The sequence below is a fragment of the Diprion similis genome, chromosome 5 (genome assembly GCF_021155765.1).
Source record: "Diprion similis isolate iyDipSimi1 chromosome 5, iyDipSimi1.1, whole genome shotgun sequence".
NCBI lineage: Eukaryota > Metazoa > Arthropoda > Insecta > Hymenoptera > Diprionidae > Diprion > Diprion similis.
Window position 1 is genome coordinate 560,007 of NC_060109.1, and position 18,087 is coordinate 578,093.

An 18,087-nucleotide genomic window follows, 5' to 3' on the forward strand; every position below is an offset into this window, starting at 1 on the left:
CTGAATGCATATTTTTTCATCAAAATCATTTCCATTCCTTATTTGCTTTTCTATGTAAAGTATGACGCTTGGAGCCAGTAAATGCAGGTCCTATTTTCCATATTCTAGTTTTTAAGTCTGTGTTACGTACAATTTATATATTTTGCAATTTTTAATACATATTTATTTGGGCCCTACTCATGAAATATGGTGAAAAAGAAAGTCGTAAAAGGAACTGAGCGAAATTCTCCGTTTTTGGATTTTCAAAATATGTTGATAATATGAATTTTGGCTACAAACTACTCAAAGTTTAAGTTATCAGTGCGATTTTCTTCCCACTGTTTCAGTGCCTGTTCAGTGAATCGACGATACACGAGACGAATTAGCAGACAACAATTCGGATGGCTTCCTTCTGGTTTTTTCTGATGTGTGAACTGCATTTCTCCTGATCAGAGTAAGTTCTTTTTTCAACTTTAATGCGCATTCGAATTCAAATTCGAACTTAAAAAAGCAGTAATCTGCTTCTATACTTGAGCTTTTCCATTCTATTTTTCACTGAATACATAAAATAGAATACAATACAATGGGATTTATTATTATCCATAACAATGTTGGACAAAATTAGAATAAAGTGTAAAAAGAACTCTAAACTAACAGACTACCCAACTGATGAGCAAAAAAAAGCGTTTTTTCAAAAATTTTATAAGTGAGTTTTAACTGTAAATATTGATATAGGCTTTGGTTGGCTTACAAAAAGTGATTAAATTCAATCATAAATTTTGTTATTATGTAATTCGAAAGTGTATTTACTAAGCCTTTATTAAATTTTAGCCTTTTTTAAGTTTAAAGCCTCTATATTTATTAACAAAAATTCTTGAGAAAACCTTGTTTTTGCTCCTCAGTTGGCTAGACTCCTTAAGTTCTAATCTCAAAAGCATAGAGAGCGAGGTTGTAGGTTTATTAATTGCGTTGAAAATCCTCTCTCCAGCTGTTTTTCATTTTCCGCTCTTAAACTGGTGGGGGAAAAAAAAAAAAAAAAAAAAAAAAACAATATCGAGCTTGGTTATAATTCGCCGATATTCGCCGAGGGAATCTCTCAAGTAGCTGGAAGTACGTGCCTATTGTTCGCTTCTTGAACTCGTTTCTATAATTACGGCAATTAAGCGTTATTCCATTAGCTGATTAAGACGGCGTTTTAGTTCGAGGAATCGCGCTTAAAGAGCAGCGTAGAGTTTGGGATTTTGCAGCGGTTCTCACCGTTGAAGAAATTCGCCAGTTATGCTTCAACAACAGATTTTTTCCAAAAATTCTCTCACCCTTTTTCACTGTATATTTTTTTACAAATCGAAGGCCATCAATTTTGGGAATTCCTCTAATAACTAACCAATCGCGAACACGTGTCAACCGATTTCGGTATCGTGAGCGTTCTGAATTCAAAGTAAGTACTTGACAATACTGGGAGGAGGAGTCGCCTTCACGTGGATATTCACTCGTAGTCAGAAGTTAAGAGCGCTTTATCATTGAACAAGCTTAGCCCAAGTAAATTTCAACTATGTGTGTATTATTACAGTTATTAAATGAACGTTCCGTTATTATAGCCAATAATGGACGTGTCGAAACGCTTAAAGGCCGCGCTCTTTGACTCGGAATATATACCAAGTGGAATATATAAATTTATTCTCTAGTTTCGCGAAACTTCTCCTCTCGCAAGACAACGTGATTCGATTCCATTCAAGTTTTGGTAATCGATATAGTTTTCCGATTTTGACGTCACGTTTTCTTGTAACTTTATTATTATTATTTTTTTGTTCTCACTTTTCTATTTTAAAATTTATCAAATTCAACGCTTCGGTGAGTCGAAAAATTGTTCAATCTTAACCGCATTAAAAAGAAATACTAAAATTACAATTTTAGATCCAAAAATTTTTGCTGACTCAATTAAACGTCAGATTTTTTTTTATAACACATCACTGTTACTTTTTTTTGTATTATACAATTTTCAAATCTTTTCAACAAACTGTTTTTAACTTATATTTACCGTTAATTTGTAAGAATAATCCCGATTCAATTTCACATACGAAAATCGGAAATTTCTGTAACAATAATAAAAATAACGGTATTATTATCATTATTGTTATTAATAACAATAATAATTCACGCGACATTCGAGGGACTTTGAATAGCAGAATCGACAAATTTGAGAACCGTTTCCAGTGAAATAATAGCAACTTTATCCGAAGCAGGGACGAACAGACTCAGGTAACAATTACACAAGGGGTTGTATATTACACTCGTATTCAATGGGGTTCAAACTGTAAGAACTCGAAGCTGCTGCTGAGGTATCCAGGGAATAGAGAATTATTTCACTCCGGTATAATACCTGCAGCCATATTTATCAAGCCTGCTCGACTCGCTTTATGAGCTTCGAAAATAAATCTTATAAATAACACGTATTTATGGACGTTGCAGTTGTATTGGTGAAACGAGTTTCAACCGTTACTCATAACGAATTTCAATTATCACAAGAGAAACGGTTTCGATATGAAGTTGAAAAAAAAAAAAATAAATAAATAAATAAACAAATTAATTAATTAAAACAAAACAAAGAAAAAAAAAATAGAATTATTATTTGCTTACAGAAGAACGGTATTATTAACAGTTTTTTATTAATGAAAAACTGCACATTTTTTTTATCTAATTATGAATCAACTGTAAATTTTGTGTCACAAAAAATTTTAGAATAATAGCTAATATTGATTCCGAACGTATGATTTTCATTTTCTGGAGGGGATAAAATCTGGGAAAACATTTTTCAGCTATCGTACATGTATAATACGTGTATGAGGCATTCCCCTCAAATCGACCTACGTCTGACCCTCACCCTCGACGATTTTATTCATTTTTAAATATGCTGCAGTGTTCAAAAAAAGAAAACATCTTTCACCGAGTTTCAGATTCTTGGGCCATGGGTTTGATTATTACTGCTCTTAGAAACACAAAAAGCCAATTTTTTTTTTATAAACAGCTCTGATGGATTGACTTCGAATTCTGCTCGTGAATTATCTGTTAAAAAACGAAAACTTTGAGATCAAGATGGAAATTGGCAAGCTTTTTGTTCAGAAGCTACAGACGAAACGAGTTATTAAAAAAGTATGAAAAATCGAAATAAATATAAATTTAAGAACACAAACTTATATATCTCGATCGTTTTTTTTTTCAACTTTAATAACTTATTTCACCTGTAGCTTATGATTTAAAATCTTGCCCATTTTCTTCTTCCTCTCAAGATTTCTGTTTTTCAACAAAGAATTCATGAGAAAAATTTTAAACGAAATCGATCGGGGCTGTTCGTTCGAAAATTAGGTTTTCGTGTTTTTCGGAGCAGTAAAAATCAAACTCGTGGTGGTACAAAAAATTTGAAACCTAATAAAAAATGTTTTTTTATGAATGCCTCAGAGACATGTTCGAACCTTTATATTACAAATATTGCAATTCCGGGACTATTTACGAAGCCTAAATTATCTGCCTCCGCGTTTCCGACAGAAATGCGGTTGATCGCGATTGAAATTCATCCCAACGCCCGAGGATCATCCAGGATGATCCTGTGTGATCTTTTGCGGGTTGCCGATCGATGAAGAGGACAGGAAAATAAATATGTATTTCGAGTACGTTGGAAATAATTACGGTTAAGGAAAAACTCAAAAATTCGCACAAAAATTTGCAGGATCAAAAATATTTATCAATTTAACATTTGTTTTCTTTTTCCATAAATTTTCGTATCTATATTACGTTTATAGGGAACGTCAAATTTTTGTTACAATATTCAATCTGGTTTTTGTATTTTTCTTAAAATTTTAATTGGTTATTTTTTTTTTCTACTTTGTTTACATCAATTTTTCTGCTCATTTCGTTAAATTTTTTTTTGATTCGTTCATTAATCGCTGTTTAATTGATCGTATCGAAAAGTGAACATGTGGAATATAAAAATTAGAAGAAAAATAAAATGAATGTATAAAACAAAGTCGATCAATTAACAAACAAACGGAAACAAAAAGTCAACCCTTGCTCGGGTGTATTTTCACTTAAATTTCACTGCGGGTTCGAATGAATAAATGTCTGGTATTTCGCTCGTCGATAGATGTATATTCAATATATATATATACACATATATATTATATATGTATATGTATATATATGTGTATACGAGGTTTACTTTTGCGGAGGTATTCATATCGATGATAATTAATCGACATCGGCGAGGGGAATATAACTCGGTTATAATTTAGCTGTGCGTCGAATCGTCCGTATCCTGACGGCGTCTCCGAGTAAATTACTCGCCGCATAAGCAAACTGATCGTGAAGATTGAGATATCAAAAGAGAAAAAAATTAAAAAAAAAAAACAAAAAAAAACAGGAAATTGAAAAGATTTTAATATTAATCGAAAACTTAGTATATAACGGTATGTAAAAGAAGAGACAAATTTATTTAACCAATTTTCATTTTACATTTTAGTTTCACATGGATAAATAGAAATTCTCAATTTCGTGCATAAATTATAAATCACTCTAATTTCATTTCCATAATAAATAACAAGCCAATTTTTTAACCCAAGATTTTTCGTTGTTAATGAGTATTTGTTTCAATGAGATTATTGAAAGTTAGTTCAGATTTTCATTCGACATATTGTACGGTAAACTGAATATACGATAAATCGATCTTTACGATTGTAAATAAGAAACAAGTAATCACGTTCAGTTAATGACAATAAATCAAGTTCATACTAGAAGAAAAAAAAAACAAAAACAAAAAAAAACAACACCTATCCCTACATAAAATACAATCTACGTGACATTTCCGGTGAATCGTCTAATCTATATAGTGTAGGTACATACATATAATATATCAATTTGCATAGTACAATTTTCATTTCTTTATATTTTACGTTTTACCTCGGCGTTCCGATTATATCCGCACTACATAATTGATATTGAATTGAATTTCACCGAGTAAGTAAAATACACACACCTGTTTGTACAAACTGTGGAGAAAAACCAGATGAGCTAACAATTGAAATGACGATAGAGTATAGAATTTTTATACATATAATATGTAACGTGTTATACTGATAACGCAGATATCGCAAAAGTTTTCTGCCGTGATTCGAGAATCTGAAAAAAATTTGGAAAATCTTTTATCAGGTATGAAAATTCTTTTAGGCGTTCGCTTCTAATCTTTTTCGAGCTCTTGGAAGAAGACGGTTGAAAAAAAAAAATTTAAACAGGATTTCGTGGACTCTTGATCAAACATTTTTATACACAGCCCAGAATTTTCGAGAAATTTTTCAAATCTTTAAACTACGACCAATGATGAGTTAATCAATAATAATCATAAGTAAAACAAATGTTATATTGGAGTTCGAACAATTGCGCCAAAAATTTTTCAACGAAATCAAAAAACCGTAAGGATCGTACGTTGGTTGATTCTGCTTGGAATGCCCGGTATACACATTTTTTTCTCAAGAATGCAATTTATTAACAAAAAATATACATTCACAGAAATTCAATAAAGTTTCAACGTTCTTCCGAAAATCTATCCTTCTCAAGTCATCGTGCAAATTTCAAATGATTTATTCGTCGTTCATTTGTCGTGGGTGGTATTCCAAAAAAAAAAAAAAAAAAAAATCCATGTCATCTGATTTTTTATCAAACTTACGTAATTACAAAAAAAAAAAAAAGTATAATAAAAAACACAGTTCTCCGACAAGTATAAAAAATTGACGGTGAATAAAAGAAAGATAGAAAAAAAAGGAGAAAATCTCAGGTCGATGTATCTTCTTGGTGAAAAATCCTGGAGGCAGTGATTCGGCTTCACTCTTATATAGTACGAGAGAAGCTGAGTATAATAAGAGTGCAGGGATGCCGAGCCTCCGTAATACAAGTACCTACAGGAGATTACTTGGATCCGGATTAACTTTAATTCGGTATCCAAAATTAATCGTTCGATTAAGGTGGCTGCGGCAGTGATTAGTGGCTCCCAGCAGATCGGCGTCGCGCCTCGGGGATGGTTTCGGTTTTGAATAAATTAGGCGATAAATGTCGGAGCTTGGCTGCCGCGATGCTTTGCCTGTTAAGGTTCGACGGACCGACGGACCGACGGACGAAGCTCACCTACCGATGGGCGATGGCTCGCCGGGTTCCCGGGTGCTTCGAGACTTACATAGTAATGGTCCGTAATCCGGGGCATACACGGCCCTCCTTCACCTCGCCTACAAACTTTTTTCCCGTCCTTTTTCCTTTCTGCTTTTCGAAAGCCCTGGAAATTTCGCGAGGTTTGGTAGAGAGAAGAAAAAAAAAAAAAAACGATCACCGGGTATAAATCTTGGGTCATTTTTAACGAGGGGTTCAATGGTGACCTCTTATTTTACCCTGAACCTTAGCTTCGAGCTAAATTTTAGATCAAATTTGATTTTTCACTCTTTTTTTTTTTTTTTTTTTTTTTTTTCTTCCCCCTTTTCAAATTCTCACTTTTTCGGATTCCGGTATCGAAAGTGATCGCGGTTCATAGTTGAAAAATTAAAGTTGATCTGAAAATGAACTTGAGGATGAGGTTTAGGGTCATGTGAAAAGTTACCATTGAATCCCTGTTAAAAATTACCTGAGATTTAAACTTTATCATTTTTTTCTTCGACGAATCCCGCGAGATTTTTAGGAACTTTCATCGTTTTTACTCACCCTGCATATTTGTATACATAAGAAAAAAAAAATTACAAATCTCCTGTTTTTCAAAAAATTTAACTTTGTCGGACAGACGAACACAGACTCTTATCTTATCCCTTTTCAAAGTGATGAAAAGTATCGCGGAAAAACTGTTTTTAAATAACGCTGTTACTGTCTATGTTCACTATTCGTCAAACAGAGAGCTGAATTAATTCAGTCATATTTGATACAGTGAAATTTGTGTTTTTAATTACAAAAATATTGCTATAATTTTACGATAAACACTGTACCACTTTATTTTCTTATTTTATTTTTTCTCCTCTTCTTTTAAATTCGAATCTATTCTACGATCATCAATTACGCACGATATAGTGGAACTGATTAATTGGAAGATGAAAAATTTTGCAGGAATGAATCTGAATATCGTCTCCATCAAAAAACATAAAATTATAGTAATTAATACATCGATCGGCTTGCATCTTCCACAAATTTATTTTACATTAATTATTGTATAAAATCGTCAAAAAATAAAATTAAAAAAATTACGAGCGACCTTTCAAAATTCAAATTTTGAACTGAAACTTTCGGAAACTTATTTTTTTTTTTTGTCTATAAAATTATACCGTAACGAGAAAAAAAATTTAAAAAAAAAATCGATTTTTGACGATTTCTGACGTTTTAAAAATTGTGGAGTGACCTGTTAAAAAAATTTTTTTTGAACTGTCCTTTGAAGTGGGCTCTTAAAACATCATAAACTAACATTTTGTCACACGAGACTCAAAAGAAAATAAATAATCGGTTTTTTCGCGCCACCCTAATACATATATATATATGAACTACGTTGCATGTGTCGCAAGACGAGAAAGAGATGATTATGCGGTTGTGTGGATGTGTGGATGTGTGGATGTGTGGATGTAGGTTTGAGATAGACGAGCTGCTCGCCCATACCTCGCCTTCAAATTTGTATAACGACTAAGAAGCAGCTAGTGTTTTGCTAATGCCAGGAAACACGGATTACGTACAATCGCTCTTGCAAGATCCCTGGGGATTCTGACTTCTGGATAATTACAACTGCCGATTGCTCGCAGAAGAGAAAAATTTACACATCTGTGAAGAAAATTCTCAACATTGATTTTTAAAAATTATCACCCGACCTTTCTCGACGGTAAAGTTAACTTGATTTCCATTAGAATACCTCGCCAAGCATGAGGTGTTTAAGATATCGAAAATATCATGTAAACATGTTTCTTCGACGATGTGGAGAAGATTTTTTGGTTACTTCAGTCGATTACTGAAAGTAGGAAATTGTTAAATTCTGAAAATGGATAAGTCTGGGGATAGAAATGCGGAGAGGGAAGATCAGAGAGAGAGAGCGTAAAAGCGAGTATAGAGATGGTTTCGATATGGTGCAGAAGCAGCATCAGCATCAGTACCGGGAAGACGCGAGCCGTTTATTTTAAGAACTTTCTTTCGAACTTGACTGGGTATAGGTTGTCACGGAGGAGAGAAATAAGGGGGAGAAAGAGGAAAGAGAAACGAGGGAAAGGCATAAAGAACGAAAGAATTGTGAGACGCCTGGTAGCCGAGAGAAGCGCGTGCTGGCGGAAATAGAGCGGCGAGAAATAAGAGAAGAAGATGGGGGAGGAAAAAGTGAGACAAGCTAGAAGGCAAGAGGAACAGGAAAAGTGACGATAAAAATAAAAGATTAAAAGAAAAAGAGGAGAAAAACGAAAAAAAAAAACAACCGACCAACTCCCGGTTCAAACCATTAGACAAATTTTATATATAGCTTATATAGTCGCTCTCTGTCTTCACTCTTCCAGACGTTGAAACCACTTAAAAATTCGTCCTGGATACCCGGCTAGCTGCTGCACTGTGGATATAAGCTTTAAAACTCCCGGCCGTAGATTCGACGGATAAAAGTTTTCCCGAACGATTTTTCTTATACGCGTGTATATAACTTCTGTTATTCCCGATAGCGATTATGTCAAACGAACTGTATTACCTCGTACCAACATTCGCATGCTAGCTCGTAGTTTACAGATAATCGCTTTTTCATTACGACGCAATCTGCACAAACTCGAATTCCATCGGATCACCAGCTGCTGATATGATATGGGATAAAAGAAACCTCGGAGAACGAGATTCGATTCGAATCAAGAAAATTCCTGATCACCGCCATCTGGTGGTTAGGAAAATAGAATGTCGATTTTTTACGTTTCAAGGGCGTCGTGTTTCGATATGAAAATCCTGTTTCATCTTATCATTTGCTATGAATCGACTCAACGCGTTTAAAAAAGTGTCTCGTTGCTCGCACGACGTATTTTTTTCCGGCAAAGATATCAGCTGATCGTTCGCGTCGACGCCATATTGGTCGGTCGGGTCAACTCGAACTTAGGATTCGCAAGCTGTGGGTAAACTGTATATTGTAGAAAAAAGAGAATGAAATCATCCTCTCACCAGAAGGCGAAGAATGAATTTTTCTGATAGAAATATCCTACAGCGAGGGAAGATATATAATAATAAGCGACATCGTAATAAAAGGTGCAGACAGGCTCTCGCTGAAAGTTTTCGAGGAAAATAATATTATATCTCATAAAAATTGGAGGCCCAATATAAGGGAGATTTTTCGGTTCAAGGAAGAGGAGGAGAAGGAGGAGGAGGGCGAAGGGCGTTGGATTGGAACGAAGAGGGACAATATAATGCTTCTCTTTCGGCAAAACAAAGCCAATTTTCTTGGCAACAGCTCGCTCGAGTGCTAACGGCAACAACTTTTGACGATGCGAAATCTCCCCCCTCCCCCCCGCCCTTGAAAATATACACACACGAGCTCTTTTTTCCTTATCATGCTTGTCGATCCTTTTTTTCCCAAAATTCATTCCTCTATACTTCCGCCGGGCGTCTTACTGCAAGTGCCGTTGCGTCGCCCGATCTGTCTATACTCAGGATTTATACTTCAAAAAACTTTTCTATAATGTAGTATATTACTCTTTCGACGATATAGATAAAATATGCAAATTTTCAAATCGCGGAACAAAGCCTGATCTCTTACATTATATGATAACGATTTTTGCGTCAAACATATATATGTATAATGTATATGTATATTTTTTGTTTTGTTACTTAAACGTGAATTTACCAATTTTTGAAGAAATTTTTCTCACGTTGTTCCCATGTTTTGTTGGTTCGAAATAAATAGTGAAAAACAAATAACATGCAGTTAATCATAGTCATAAAATCAAAAAAAAAATCACGTGAATAAAGAGAGAATTTGAATGATTTAAAGAAAAATTGACTTTAAACTTTTACGGTTTTATCATAGGCTTGCAATGAATTGTGCTATTATTCACGTTTTTTTTAATGTAATATATTTAAACCGTTTTATTTTCAACGAATGAAATCAAATTTTGACGGTGGCTGCCGGCGTGTCTGTTGAAGCCTCAATTTAATGAGACTATATACGTGTGTGTGTGTGTGTGTGTATGTAGACATACATAATACACCAAGAAGCATCTCCGAGGCAAATAACTTCCCTCCATCTATCTCGTCACATCGGCTTATATATTATATACTCTCTTAAACTATAATCAGATAAATGTCAGGACTCGTTAGACGTCGTCTCTTGTTGCCGCGCGAGAGGGAAAGGCGCTGTATATGTCTAAATATATACCTGTATGTACGCAAGTAAAAGCATCGTCTGATAATCCCGCTTTTTGGGCGAAAGTAAATATCCCAACTTGATTTTGGGCTTCTTCTTTCATTCTTTGACTAATTTTTACTCGGTAAATTTTCGTACCTGTTATACACTGGAACTAATGATTTTTCATATAGTCTTTTATTTTCTATCAAATATGCATTCTGTCACTCAGAATTTACGAGAATTTGACGAATAGTTAGTTTTTTACTTTACATAAAATTATACTATATAATCCGATTTTTTTAACTCGCGTATTTAGAGGTTTTTCTAAGTAATTATTATTAGTTATTTATATGAGATACCGTTTCAATTTCTTGAGGAATTTTCCTTCAGCAAGTACACCAGGCCGGTTCTGGTTCACAGATTTCCCCGCTATTAAGCATTTTCGAAAAAGGTTCGTGTCTTGGTTAAGTGTCGGTATATGTCGGTATGGGAATCTGTAAGCAGATCAAGCCTGGCATTCCTACTCTCTTATAACATTGATGAATAAAAATTAATAGAATGATACTTTTATTATTGATTAAAAGAAATATCTATCAGATTTGCGTTAACACGACAGATTGTTGCAAAACGAATTACCTAATCATAAATATATATTTATAGGTACTAAACTGAAAGAAAAAAATGTATATTAAAGTGGGAGATAAAATCATTCAAAATTCATTTATCAAATTCCGGGTCTGAAATGGGCCTTAAAAATTTTCTCGCTCCCCGAACCGACCGTTTAAAATTGTCAGAACACGAGGATGACGGTTTTCATTTCCACGCGGCTTGCAGGTTCCACCGAAATTTTCCCTGACAATGCATTAAACAACGGTGACAAGTTTCAGCGGTGAAAGTAGTTCAGATCCTTGAAATCCTTCGGGCTTTGTTCGGAGACGAGAAAACGCCGAGGGGCGAGGGGGGGGGGGGGGGGGGGGTGGAAAGGACGAGGAGAAGCTGTAGGAGGCCTTTGAGTTTGTTTAATGTTATCGCAGCGGTGTTCCTGGGAAAAATAAGCCGGAGCAGACGGATGTCCGATTTGGCAGAAGGGCCTATGCTCCCGCAAAATTCTCGGGTATGGGGTTGTTGTTTCTACCCGAAGCCTTGCGTTGAATTCTCGCTTTTTCGAAACCCGGAAGCACAACGTCCCGAACCCATGTTACTCTCTGTATATTTATCTGCTCCGCCATTTCCGCGACGTTTGTTTTCTTTTACTGGTTCCTTTTTTTTTTTTTTTTATATATTTACAATTTTTTTTTTCTCTCTCTCTCTCTCTCTTTCGTTTGTTTGTTTTTCCTTTGTTGCTAAGGGCCTAAAAATCAAGTCAAGGCCTTCTCCTTGCAAAAAAATAAATTCTTTCATCCATTTTTCACCCTTATTTAGATACTCTAATACAAATCTATCGAAATCTGCTTGAAATGAAAACTTTGACCAGAGCTTTCACTTTGAAAAGCACGAAATTCCCAAGTATCAGATTATAAATATTTAAGGTTATGTATTACCGAATTTTCATAAAATACTACGGCATTTGAGAAGGATTTGAGAAAATTTAAGCAAAGCGTTTTTTGATTCATTTATTCGTTATCGTTTATTTAATAACCTGAATTTCGCGGAGAGCAAAATCCGCAGTTGCTTCGTATTGTTTTATTAACGCTCCTGAAAATTGTTGGATAATAAAAAGAATTGGTTGGAAATTCTATTATTTGAATCGGTGAGAAGATTCTTTGGTAGAAGAGCAAAAAATGTAAGACGGAAAAAAGTTAAACAAAATAAAATAAACTATAACAATGAATTAAATATGAGAAAAAAAAAAAAAAAAATTTCGACATTATGGTGCGGTTTTTTATCCTTCGGTAAGATCTTAGAGACAGTAAATTTTTCCCCTCAAGTCCCTATCGCGCCGTGACGAGAATCCTGAAGAGACTGTGCAGGATATTCGCTCGCTGGCTTTGCGAATGCGGCTTGAATTGTGGCCGGTGAAATTTTTTACGACATTGAAGAGCCGTAAACCGTCTTCCTTCGGGATATGGGAATAGCGTTCATGTTCATATTCCTAGCAGCATGATCATATTCGAAGAATAATATTAAAAATCTTCAACAGGATAACGACGTATTTTCTCCATCTTCTTTCTTATTCTTTTTTTTTTCCACACTCGCTATTTTATTTTATTTTTTTTTTTCATTTTATTATCGAAATCGTAAAGCAACGCTTCAACTATCTCTCAAGCCGCTGACTTTAACATCGGATAAAATTTTATTTAAACTCGATAAATTTATTACAACGTGATCGCCTGCAGCTTGTACGATATAATCAATTCACTCACCGAAAAATCATTTCGCGGTTCTTTACTTTTTTTCTCTCTCTCTCTCTCTCTCTCTCTCTCTCTCTCATACTATTTTGGATTTCCGTTCGAACTCGTTTAAATGTTTTTTGCAAATATCAGGTTATTAGTTGCTGGATTTAGTAATGAAAGAGATAATTAATCGTTGGTGATTGGATGAAGAAATTGCTGCTCGTTCTTCGTCCAGTAACGCTTTTTTTTTCTTCTCTAGTTTTTCTCTACGAAAAATAAAAATCTCTCTACAAGGCTCGGCACTTGCAACGATTGAGCCCTGCGAGAGGAATGAAACCGTTCAAGTTTTTGCAAATTACACAACGATCATCACGCTGCTTGAAATCTCGAATGACTTACGATTAGACTGAACTTATAACCGATGTGCACGCATGCATGAAAATAATTAATAATACTCGGAATTAAACGTGCGGATGTCGATGCTGTTTAAGATTTTCTGGTAAATCTCTTTCTCTCTCTCTCTCGATCTTCTTTATTAGTATTATTTTCTTAACCCTTTCCTTAACCTCGCACTCATACACCGATAAATCAATCGATTTTTAATACCCATCCGGCACCGTATTGCAGACGCTAATGGATTATCGCTTTTTAGTCGCTGATGTGAATCGACTTTTTATTTCTCCCCGGAGTTCTGAGTAATTGACCTACCAGAGAAAAAACGTATCAGCAGCCGAGTTTTTTTTTTTTTTGTTTTTTTTTCTCGTCCAATTCAAAGATAGTTATTTTTGAAAAATTAACGACATCTAACCACCACCTTTATATTTCCTCTTCACTTTATATTATAATCTGCGAATTTTCTTCCTCTCATCTTCTAGTCTGGTCGGCGGTGTGTAGTATATATATTGATAAGTAATTAAATCACCCGAGATCTCACAATCTGCATAAAGCAATCGCGAGTTTGAATGATCGAGCCAATTTTTATACCAACACCTACACGTACATATATAAAAACATATGTATATATGAATGTAAATGTATCTACAGATGATATTAATTTCGCGGTATGTGTACAGGGTATCTCGGAACTACTAAAGCTTCGCGTAATTAGCACTGAAGCCTTGTAAAAATATATAAGCTCGATGTACAGTTCCATTGAAAATTCCAAATCCCCATACCTCAGACCAGGTATAGGAACCCCATACACTGGCAGTGCAGAGGGTATATAATATACGATGTCTACACTTTTCTCTCCCTGTGCGATATTTCATTTGAAAATTAATCCTCTTAACCCTACTTTCCGTCTGTGTAGTTTTTTTCGCTCTCTTCTCTCCATCGTTCTCTCGTAGCGAGCGACGGAAAATAGAGAGAGAAAGAGAGAGAGAGAGAGAGAGAGAGAGGGAGGGAAAGAGGGAGAGACAAATTGATCAGCCGCTAATTGAAACTCGCGTTCATTTGAAATGATTTCGACGATTTCTATTTCCCCGTTTCAAAACTGCGGGGAGATAATTGGACCGGCTCAAATCTCATTTCCGAATATTTCTCCAGTTCCGTTCGGTTTTCCTATTTTACTCCAATGGCTAATTATCGAAGCTTCACTTGTAACAAAATTCAATTCCACCGAGCATCGGAGTCTCGTCTTTGATTTTTTTTCAAATATATTTCAATTTTCATAATCGCTTTTATAGTATCTGGTTTAATTCGTTTCACTTGTTAATGTCAATATTAAAAATTAACTCAAAATCGTTTCCTTTCTCTTACCCCCAAATTATTTTATGCTCGTGTCTCATGTTCACTAATTGAGTTTTCTTATAGTCACACTTAATACGATCAATTTTCGTTTTCTCCTCTCTTCTCTTTATGTCTGAACATGTGCGTATACATATATATATATATATATATACTTTTTTTTTGCACCCCTTCTAGAGAGAAATAAAAACAAAAACTGTTAGCACGTGCTGCAATGGGTGCAATCTGTGTCAGGAAAAAAACCCGGGCTCGTCGTCGTACGTCGCAAAAGCTCACAGCTGCAGCAAGTCTTCGTTTACTATAAATAAATCTATCCACGTGTATAATCCTTCGAGAAAACTTTTCCTACAGAACTCTCTGTCGTTATTATCACCTGGGAAATAAATCACTCAATAATTGTTTTTTTTTTTTTTTTTTTTTTTTTCTCACCCTTTCACACCCTTTATAATGTTATATCGATCATTATTTTCACCCCTCGATGAAACACCGACGACACACGATTTTTATCACTTTTCACGATTCTCTCTCTCTCTCTCTCTCTCTCTCTCTCTCTCTCTCTCTCTCCCAAATTTCACCAAAGAATTTCGTAAATCCACCTTTGAATCGATGTCGCCCCTTTATAAATCTCCATCTTTGTTAGGCGGTGGGCTGCCGCGGCTGCTACGGTTTATAATATCTATGAAAATTCCACCGATTTTGGGGGAAAATATTTTGCGAAGACCATCCTTAACTCGGATGGCGCCATTGCTGCCTGGCTGCTGCTTCTCATGCTCTCTATCATTATCTCGGGTATGCCAACTTTTGCGTCATCATCGTCACAGCTGGTTATACAGCTGCCTCTAATTGCTCGGCTGAAGCGCCGTTGCGTTGGCACGATTCATTTTCAACACCATTTTACTTCACCGATGTCTGATGAGAGGATTTACTGTTGTGTCGATCCGACGTTATGAAATACATTTTTACAGCATAATGTCGGGAGAAAAAATTCGGCAATATCTCTTAGAAACTTGCTTAAAAAACTACTTCATTGTTCAAGTCACCTTAAGTTACAGCTCGGAGGTAGTATAGTTTTTTTTTAAATCGTAATCTAAGGTCGTTCAGATTCATTTGGAATCACGTGAAATTGGGTTTTGGATCGATTGACGTGACATTGTAAAGAAATTCAATCGATGGAATATAAACTGTGATTTTCGAGGCAGTTTCAATTCATTTGATTTTAATTTTGAATTTTCATTTCTTTCAAATCGTTTCATCTCACTTCAAAACTTACATTGCAGATAAATCGAATCACTCGAAGTTGTTGTTCGGGTCTGATTCAATCCTTTGCAAAATTTACTCAAAGTAATTCGATTCGGTTTTACTTTCAACCATTTCAGCACACGCAAAGCTTTGCAAATTTTTTCAAACAATCGATACGTTTAGACTCTTGATACAGGTACTTACAAAAAATCAAACAGAACGAGAATTCGAACGAAAAATAAGGGTTAAACCCTTTCCGTACATTGAATAAAAGAAAAATTAAAAATTAAAAAATCGAAAAAGAGAAAGAAATTTTCAGAGTCACCAAGATCTTCGCAGATCCGCAATTTGTCGAATCTCGTCGCTGATCTCAGGGCATCAATAATATATACGTACCTAAGCTACGTTGTAAGGGTGGGAATGAAAATATCGCGGAAACAGCAATAGGAAGGAAGAAGGGTGGCGAAGGGCGGGGGGGACGAAGTCGAGGGTGAGAAAACTTCCGTTCTCGTCTTGTCTCCCCCTTTCATGAGCCTTTTTTACCCCCCGTTTTCTCTCCCCCCCCCCCCCCCCCCCCCCCACCCCCACCCCCGCGACGACGGAACGACAAAACTGATCGTTTTTTCTGGATAAAATTGACTCCCCCAAATGCATCACCTTTTTCCCTTTTAGCTGTTGGCTGACGCGAGGCGAAAGAATCCTACAAGTCATATTTCCGTTCTATCGCTTCTCTCTTTTCCTCCGGTTATCGCACGCATTTCTATTTCGCTCTCGTTTTTTTCGTCTTTAACCGAATCTCTGAGGGGATGGGGATGGGGGTGGGGAGGGGAGGGGAGGGGAGGGGGGTAAAAACGGACAAAAAATCTGCGTCATTTCAGTCGATCCTCTCGATATTTAGTCTTTGAAAATTTCTACACATTGATTTTTTGTTGGGGAGTTAATTTTTTCTGATTTTCAAAATTAATTTTGAAAAAGAATTTCAATGTGTTTTCAGTTTTTGAATGTAGAGAATTTCGGGTCGTGGACTTTGAGATATATTCCGGTCGATTTATTCTGTCTAATTCTTGATTGGACATTTTTTTTTTTTAACCTAGTTTTTAGTCTTTGTCAAAAATTACGGATATTCTGAAGAAATTTTCCAATTTTCAAAGACTCAAGTAAACAATGGAACATTGCCAAGGAGCGAGATTTCTAAAGTCGGCTAAACAATTTCCGATCTTACCAAGATACTCGACGAGCTTTTAACCGAACACATTGTTTTGGCGGGCTGGATGAGAGTGGAGTATTCACGTGTTGTTTTCACTTGATATTTCAAGTTCTTGGCACGTTGTCTTACCCAGAAACCATTCATCGAATATCTCGCCTTTGCGCAACATCCGAAATTCCATGAATATCGGTCACTATTTCAATCTGCAGGATAATAATTCGCGGAGGAAGAGCTTGTACGCGCGAAAGAAAATCGAAAGTTATTCTGTATTGGGAAAATTTTCACCGGAAGTTAAAATTTTCGAGAGCTTGAAATCGGCCCGAAAACTAAGCTCGATTCTCGATGTTTACAAAACTTGCGGTAAAACTGCAGATTAATGAATTCTGACACCCTATCGAAGATGCGATAATAAATAAAAAAAAAAAAAAAAAAAAAAACGATTCAGTTTCCGGTACGTAAATATTTCAACTCTTCCCGAAAGCTGATGAATTTATCCGTTAAATTAGACAGGAAAAATCTATACAAGTTATAAATAAATACACTGATAATTTCATCGATAAATATTTATGAAATCTGATCGGCAATCGGCGTAGTTTTTGAGCAATGTTTTCACGCGGCATTTATATTCGCAAGGAAAACGAAGCCTCGGGGCGGAGCCTCCCGACTCGCCGGCTTTCGTCAGGGTTAGGTTATACAACGTGAAACTAATTACAGTTAAGGTAGTTCGCACTCGGAATAATTCATCCCCAGAACTCCACCCCAGAAGGCTGACGACGAGCCAGCCGCACGAGCCTCCAACGGACGTCGCAGCCTGTGTCCGGAATTGGTAACGTAGATTACGACTTTACTAACGATCAGGAAGTCCTTCCACTCCCTTATACAAAATTCAGCCTCACCCTTGCCGATCTGATATATATATATGTATATTAAGGTGGCGCAGAAAAATCGACTATTTTTTTTTTTCGAGTCTCGTTTGACAAAATGTTAGTTTTTGATGTTTTAAGAGCCCACTCCAAAGGACAGTTAAAAAAAAAAAATTCTAAGAGGTCGCTCCACATTTTTAAAAATGTCAGAAATGGTCAAAAATCAGTTTTTTGTTGTTTTATTTTTTTTTCTCGTTACGGTATAATTTTATAGACAAAAAAAAAAATAAGTTTCCGAAAATTTCAGTTCAAAATTTGAATTTCGAAAGGTCGCTCACAATTTTTTTTCAATTTTTTGGTGCA

The 18,087-nt window shown here is 35.6% G+C and overlaps 1 protein-coding gene across 2 annotated transcripts in view; it reads right to left on the minus strand.

The window, feature by feature from the left end:
* The window catches only part of LOC124406271, a 51,518-nt gene that overhangs the window by 29,792 nt on the left and 3,639 nt on the right, over positions 1-18,087 (minus strand). The gene's annotated exons all lie outside the window — the stretch shown is intronic.